Here is an 8451-nt window from a genome sequence, read left to right on the forward strand (position 1 = left end):
AATACGTAATGGTTTCACGAATGTAGACAGATCAACATTGTTTATGATCGATGACTCTTTGCGCACGAGGACCAATGGCATAAAACTCAGATGTAGACAAGTAAATTCAGACTGCACCAAATTTTTCTTCACCAACGTTGTAGTGCGAGAATGGAATAAGCTCCCACCATCAATGGTCCAGTGTAACACGATTGACTCCTTCAAAAAAAAGCTCAACCGTCACTTCCTTCAACTTAATATCAACTAGAGTTGAAATGCAACGTTTTGAAGCCTTCTGATTAATGTAAAATCACTTAGGTTTAAGGACAGACCACCTAGTCTGGACCAAGGGGTCTGTGTGGTCTGATTTTCGAGGCAGAGGCGCATGAGGACCCACCTGGAGATGATCGCTGACGCTATTTTTTCATTCGTTCCTTCTTTATTTTCTTTTAATCATCCCTCCATCTTCACCTCTCTCTCTCTATATATATATATATATATATATATATTACTGAAGTGTTTATGGCACACATTACATACCTTTCAAAGCTAAAACCAGGTGCAAGTAAAGTTGGCGGCGTACACTAACCACTGCATCACTGAGGTGCAAAACCAGAACCAGTGAACAAACAGTCAGAATAAAGCTCACACTGATAAAGTAAAAGCAGCTGAAATCAATCCTCACAGACACAACGTGAGCGGGCGCAGGCGCGTACGTCACCCTCAGCTGACGAATAGTGATGCAAAACAAAATATACGTGGTCTTTTTTTTAATAAAAACGTTTCTTTTTGCAAACAAATTTAACACAGAGCTGCATAGACGCATTTCAGTCCCATCGTGATAAATAAGTTCAACCAACTTTTTGCCCAAGCTGAGGAAAGGTCCGGAGATATCATCCAGAAGCCTTGAACAATCAGTGGTCATCAGAAACATAATTAAGGCTAACACTCCAACAGCAACTCCATAGGAGTACTATCGAAGAGCTATTTTTCTCCCATTTTCGGACATTGCTATAGCACAACTCAAGGAAAGGTTTTCATCTAAACAAATTAGGAGTTTTTTGTTGGGAAATCTTGTTCCCCCTATTTCAGTTGATACTGATTTTAATGAACTGAAGGAGGCAGTTGAATTTTATGGAAAATTTCTAGATGGAGATGCAGATCTCGTTGAAGATGAATATCTACGGGGGCAAAGTTATTGGAAGCGTCGTGAATCTCATGAGAGGTCAAAGCAAGTTATTGAGACATTGGCATGTGCCAAAAAATTGGGCACATATCCAAAATTTTCCACCTTATAGCAATTATTTCAACCCTACCTGTTAGCACTTCCACCAATGAGCGATCCTTTAGTGCCCTTAAATTGCTTAAAACATACCTTAGGAACGCAATGAGTGAAAGTCGTTTAAATGGACTGGCCTTACTTTGTCTATTGTTACACAAATCTTGATCATGAAGTCCTTGATGAATTTGCACGTTAGAACAGACGCATAAATTTGAGGTAAACCAGTTTCAACATATTGTTGTTAACAGTAACTAATCTAATTCATCTAGTTAATTTTTTTTTTATATTCATAAAATACCTGCCCCAGTTTCCATGTATCTTGTAAAAATATGCATTACAGCAGCGGCCTGTATAAACGAATATTATACATCTTATATGAATATAACATTTTTTTTCCTTGACAGTATATTACTTTCTTATCAGAACATGTTGTTCTAAAGTAAGTAGTGTTGTTTCGAGGGTAAATTTTTGCAGTCTAAATTGAAATGAACAAGATTTTAAAAGTAGTGTTCGCTCAAGTAACTTTTAAGATTATTTAAATCTCCCAGATTTATGTTGTCCGTATATACTACCAACAAACTTCTAAAATGTACAATGTATGTATATGTATGTATCAATGCTTGTACGTATAAAAAATAATAAATTTACCCTAGCGATCTAACCCGAATCCTCAAGCTGTATGGGATCCCTGCGCTTGCAATAATACTGGAAGCAGAAAAAAAAAATCTCTCTCTCTCTCTCTCTCTCTCTCTCAGCCTCCAGCACGAGAGAGAGAGAGAGAGAGAGAGAGAGACAGTGGAACGCCAGCACTCCTCGGGCGAGTAGCCGGGTGGCCCTTCTACGGAGGCGAGGTGGACCCGTGGGGTCATCCTCGCTTAGGGCCACCCCTCCGTGGTCAAGACCGTCAAGTCGACCAGTCGGCTGCTCGCACGTGTCAGCTACGGGTGTCTGCTGGGCGCCTGCCCAGAGAGCCCGTGCCTCCGTCGCTGCTCGCCGGCTCTTACTCGTGGCTGTGGCGGCGGCGGAGGCTTCCTCACACCCGCCGCACGCCAGCGGCGGGTTCCCCCCTGCGACGGGCCGTCGCACAGACAAAGGCCCGTTCCCCCTTTTTAGGGGGTAAACCCAATAATAATAATAATAAGAGAGAGAGAGAGAGAGAGAGAGAGAGAGAGAGAGAGAGAGAGTTTGATTATTTTCCTTCGTATTCATCACATGTCTTATCTCTCGACTTTCATATTAGTCAACAGTTTATTTCTTTTGACTTTTATTCGTACCTTGCTTAGAAAGACACAATGCCTGATCTCTCTCTCTCTCTCTCTCTCTCTCTCTCTCTCTCTCTCTCTCTCTCTCTGTCGTAGGTTTCAATTATTCTCGTCCCTTTCACCTTTCTATTATTTTCGCTTCTTCTTCTTCTCCTCCTCCTCCTCCTCCTCCTCCTCTTCACTATACTGTCACATCATAAATCTCTCCATCCCATCTCCTCTCCTCCCCTCGTCTTCTATTCATCGTCATCTTTCTCTTCCACTCTCCAGCTTCATTATTCTTCAGCTGTCACAACATTTGCTCACCTCTGTTCCTCCTTTCCTCTTCCTTCTTTCTTTGTTTCCTCTCCTTTGTCTGTGCTAGTCTTTTCCTTTCAGTCTATCTCTATTCTCGTTCTATAGCCATTTTTTTTTTCGTTACAACCTCCACGTCTACTATCAACACTATTTTTCTTCTCTCTTACCTCTTTATCACATCTCTTCATCACCAACCTCTTTCTCACCCCTACACTCTATATCGTCACATAGAGCCTCCCTATACACTTCTAAAACAAGTTCTTCTGCTTCTCTCTCTTCTTACTCAATACCTCTACATCGCTAACCAATCCTTTTACACTACTACATACTATTTCATCTTTGCATGTTACTCGTTCACTCATCTCTCATCCCACCAACACCACGACATTCTATTATTTCTATACGAACACAACCGGTATGCCAACTCTCTCCCTCCTCCTCCTTCTCAGCATTAGCAACGAGGGGGGAGAGGAGGAAGGGGTGGCAAGGGAGGCAGGGGTGGGGTCCATAGGGGTCACGGCGGCCTCGCAACACCCAAACTCAGGCGGCGGAAAACAAAGAAGTTAAAAGTCAACAGGTCTCTTGGGGAGGCTAAAAGTGCCTTCAACTTAGGGCCCAACTTGCGCGTCTCAAGGCCCTTCGCTGACCCACTCCAGACTGTAATTTCCGCCCTTGTGAACAGGAAGAAGCTGGCAAAGAAGGTAGGAAGGAGGAGGAGGAGGAGGAGGAGGAGGTGGTGGTGGTGATAGGGAGGCTGTGCTAGTGAAGTGGGAGGAGAAGGAGGAGGTGAAGATATGGTGTGTAAATGACGAGGAGGTGGAGGAGGTGAAGAAGAGGAAGTTGCGTGCGAGTGTAGTGGAGAAGAAGGGGAGGAGGTGCAGAGGAGAAGGTTGTGAAGTGTAGAGGAGAAGAAGGGGAGGAGGTGCAGAGGAGAAGGTTGTGAAGTGTAGAGGAGAAGAAGGGGAGGTGCAGAGGAGAAGGTTGTGAAGTGTAGAGGAGAAGAAGGGGAGGAGGTGCAGAGGAGAAGGTTGTGAAGTGTAGTGGAGAAGAAGGGGAGGAGGTGCAGAGGAGAAGGTTGTGAAGTGTAGAGGAGAAGAAGGGGAGGAGGTGCAGAGGAGAAGGTTGTGAAGTGTAGAGGAGAAGAAGGGGAGGAGGTGCAGAGGAGAAGGTTGTGAAGTGTAGTGGAGAAGAAGGGGAGGAGGTGCAGAGGAGAAGGTTGTGAAGTGTAGAGGAGAACATGGAAGAGGAGAAGGAAGAAGAGGAAGAGAAGGAAGAGAAACGGGAGGAGGGATAGAAGGAGCAGAAAGGGGATGGAGAAAGAGCAGGGATCAGAGGTTATGGTGGTATAGAGAGAAGGAGAAAAAGGAGAGGTTAGAGGAGAAGGAAAAGGAGGAAGAAGAGGAGGTGGAGTAGATTCATGAACACACCAGGTAAAGGAGTGACAAGGTGGTAAGTAAGAACAGGTAAATTAGACTGAAATGATCTGCTTAATTAGCTTGTGCACCTGTACTTAAGAGGGAGTGCCAAGAGAGGAAGAGGAAGAGGAAGAAGAGGAAGACACAGGCATTCAAAAAAAATCGCGAGAGAAAGAGAAAAAGAAAGATGAGGAGAAAGAGAAAGACACGCAAAAAAGTGCTAAGGGGAAGAGGAAAATGAAGAAGAGAAAGAGAAAGAGGAAAACACACATACAATAAAAGTTCCCTTATTTGCCAACACCATAAAAAAAGGTTCCAATTCCTTGTTGACGAAGCATAACAAGAGGAAGAAGCCAGGAAGGAAGAGGGAGAGAGGAGTGAAGGGAAGGGTGAAGGGAAAGAGACAAGGAGGGGAGGAGGGGGTGGGTGGGGAAGGAGAGAAAGAAGGGGAAATCAGGTTGGAGAAAGAGTGAAAGAATGAAAGAAAGGAAAACAAGGATAGAAGCAAGGAAGGACAGAAGGAATGAATGGGGGAAAGAAGAAAGAAAAAAGAAAAGAAGGAGGAGGAAGGAATAAAGAAAAAGGCAGGTAGGGAAGGAGGGAAAGAGAGAGGGAAGTAAGTACGGATGGAAGGAAGGAAGGAAGTAGGGAAGGGAAGGAGGGGAATAAAGAAAAAGGAAATCAGATTGGAGGAAAAAGGAAAGAAAGGAAAAAAGAAAGAGATAGAGATAGAAGGAAAGAAGGAAATAAAGACAGAAAGAAGATGAAAGAAAAAATAGGCGGGAGAGAGAGAGAGAGAGAGAGAGAGAGAGAGAGAGAGAGAGAGAGAGGTGTATCTTTTGCCTCATTCTCTCCATAAAGAAGAAATTTTCCTCCATAATCACACAAACCATCTAATTATAAAAAAAAAACTATTCCCCCTAAAGAAAAAAGACGGCACACAGTTAATTTTTCAAGTCCAAATTCACGTCTTATGATAACCACGCATCGGGTTGGGTCATAAAAAAATAATTAAGAAAACAACAACATCATCATCATCATTCACCTTCATTATCTACCTTCTCTCTCTCTCTCTCTCTCTCTCTCGGTCCGTGTTTGGTGTTTAAATAATTGCTTAAATAATCACCGTAATTATCGTTAGCAGAGGAAGGGAATATATTTACCTGGGTCGTAATTTGCCAGGTAAATATTGACGGGGTGCGGAATGACACACCTGGAATAATTTTTACCTGACTCTCTCTGCCATCAACACAGGTGACGGCAGGTGTGTTTGTACCGTTAGTGTTATGGTTACGCTGCTGCTCTTCGCAATTATTATTATTATTATTATTATTATTATTATTATTATTATTATTATTATCATTATTATTATTACTGGTGGCGGTGTTTTTTTTATTTTATTGTTGTTTATGTTGCTATTGTCATTTTCATCATTAGTATCATCACTATCATTTTTTATTGCTATCGTTAGGCCCGATACATATTATTTCTTGACAGACTCTATTTCTATACATTTTTCCTTTTATGTGTGTGTGTGTGTGTGTGTGTGTGTGTGTGTGTGTGTGTGTGTGTGTGTGTGTGTGTGTGTGTGTGTTTGGGGAAATCTATCAGGCCTACCCCCTCAAATTAGAACAAAATGTAAAGCACCTCTACATTATTAAAAAAAACTCGCCCTCAATCTTCCCAAAACAAGCGAGGCACTAAAAAACAAAGCCCTTGACTCCTTATTATACACGTTCATTCGTTTTATCTGCACACAAGTTTGCTTTGGCGTCAAGGGAGTTGTAAAATTACTGAGAATCTCTTCCTGAAGTTCCAAAGTGTTTTAGCGAAGTCTCCCCATCGAAAGAGAGTCGAGGAGCTGTGGTGGTGGTGGCGGTAAAAGGTGGTCCGAAAAGGGAGAAGGGGGAGAAGGCGGCGAGTTAACAGGCCGGGCATTGTCGACCTTCTCTTACGGGTGCTTCGTGGTGTAGTGGTATTGATCCACGGCCGCCACGCTCGGCTCACAACCGACGGCCGCGGTTCGAATCCCGGTCGGGGCGGAGATACATGGGCAGTCTCCCTTGACCCGTGCCCCTGTCAACCCAGCATCCCGGGTGGTGGTCCGGCTCCTGCAATGGCGGGTAACTCAAGGGTGCAAACCCAGACCCCCAAACCCGGCCTCGGCCAAACCTGCAGTAATGCAAACAGATATGGAATTGTATGAATCATATGAAGACAAATAATGGAGGGATTCGGGGTTCTCTCTCCGACCAGCTCTCAGAGCGGACCGGAAACCATCACTTTGATTTTCTTAGGTGTGATTTAATTTCACTCGCAACAAATCCAAATCGGTGGTGAGGAAGAATTCAGTGAGTAAGATTAGAAAGACATAAACAGAGAGAGAGAGAGAGAGAGAGAGAGAGAGAGAGATTTACATAGATTAAAGGAGTCAGTCGTGTTACATTGGACCACTGAAGGTGGGAGCTTATTCCATTCTCACACTACAACATTTGTGAAGAAAAATTGGGTGGTCTGAATTTACTTGTCTACATTTAAGTTTTGTGCCAGTGCCAGAGAGAGAGAGAGAGAGAGAGAGAGAGAGAGAGAGAGAGAGAGAGAGAAGAAGAAGAGGGACAGCGAAGTCACCCTCGGAAGGCGTTGGATCCCACATCCTGCACCTCCACCCTGCGCGTCCGGGTTCGAATCCTTTCAACCCCCGACACAACTTTTTTTTCCTTTTTTATTTCATAGACTGAGGCCACCTGCGTGTTACCTGAAGCCTACCTGAGTTGATACTGCGACAGGTGAGGCAGAAGGTGAGGGAAAATGATTTGCACTACCACACCACAACTACCACAATCACCACCACCATCATCACCACTACCACCATTATCATCACCACTACCATCACCACAACCACCATCCTTTAAATCAATACTCAAAAAAGTTATTCATTTAGTTAAAGGCATCAGAGAGAGAGAGAGAGAGAGAGAGAGAGAGAGAGAGAGAGAGAGAGAGAGAGAGAGAGAGAGAGAGAGAGAGAGTCAAAACTATTAAATACGAGTAAACTATCAAGTAAGGAAGAAAGAAGCACAAGAGTGAAACAGAAAAGGGAGGAAGGAGGAGAAGAAAAACAAAGAGGTGAAGGAACAGGGAAAAGGAGGAAAATGGGAAGAAAGATAGAAAGGGGAGAGTGGGGAAGACAAACAACAGCATCAAGGAAGAATAAAATAATAGAAAAAACACCTAAAAATCAACTTAAAAACAACAACAAAGGTGCACAAAAGTACCTCCTTAAGACTCGCTGAGACAAATTAAATCTTTTCTTGCCCGAAGGAGGAAGAGGACGAAGGAGAGCCGAAGAAGAGGAGGAAAGAGAGAGAAGATGGGATGAAAAGAGGAGGAAGAAAAGGGGCTGGATGAAAAGCTGAGGACGAGGAAGAGGAAAGAAAGGGAGAGAAAAAGAGGAGGAGAACTAAAGAAGATGGAATGACAAGGTGAGGAAGAAAGGGAAGGAAGGGGACTAAAAAGAGGAAAGAAAAGTTGAGAAGGAAAGGGAAGAAAGAAGGAAATGGAGAGGAAGGAAGGAAATGTAAGAGATGGGATGAGAAGGAAGGAAGGCGATTTGGATGAAACTCTGAGGAGGAAGAGAAAGAAGGAAAGGTATGGGAGGAAATGGAGAGAAAGAAAGGGAAAGATGACGGTATGAAAGGGAAGTAAAGGAGAGGTGAGGAAAGGAGGAGGGATGGAAGGGAATGGGAGGAGAGGGAGGAGGAAAAGGACCTGAAATGGATGGTAAGAAAAGGAAGAGAAAGAAGGGGATGGGAGAAAATGAAGAGAAACGGAACTGAAAATAAAAGAGAGAGGAAACCTAATGAATGGGAAAGGGAAGGAAGTGGCGGGGAGAGAAGGTGGAGGGAAGAGGAGAGGGAAGAGAGCGGTAATTCCTCCCCAAGCAGTCTTTCTCTTGAGTCTCCCTTAAAGTAATTAAATAGAAAACGGGAGTTGGATATTCTGTGTCAGCCTATGCAAGCTCTCCTCTCCCATTACTGCGATTACTCTGGAAAAGGAAGGAAGAAAGCACTTAGAAGATAGTGGCCTTGCTTCCTTCCTTTCCTTCCCTTCTCTTCCTTCTTTCCCTAAAAAAATATTGGAAGTCTTATTTCCTATCCTTTCCTTCCTTCCTTTCTTTCCTTCGCTTTTAACCCTTCCTTCTTTTCCTTCGCTTTCTTAA

This window comes from Eriocheir sinensis, chromosome 16 (assembly GCF_024679095.1).
Source record: "Eriocheir sinensis breed Jianghai 21 chromosome 16, ASM2467909v1, whole genome shotgun sequence".
Taxonomy (NCBI): domain Eukaryota; kingdom Metazoa; phylum Arthropoda; class Malacostraca; order Decapoda; family Varunidae; genus Eriocheir; species Eriocheir sinensis.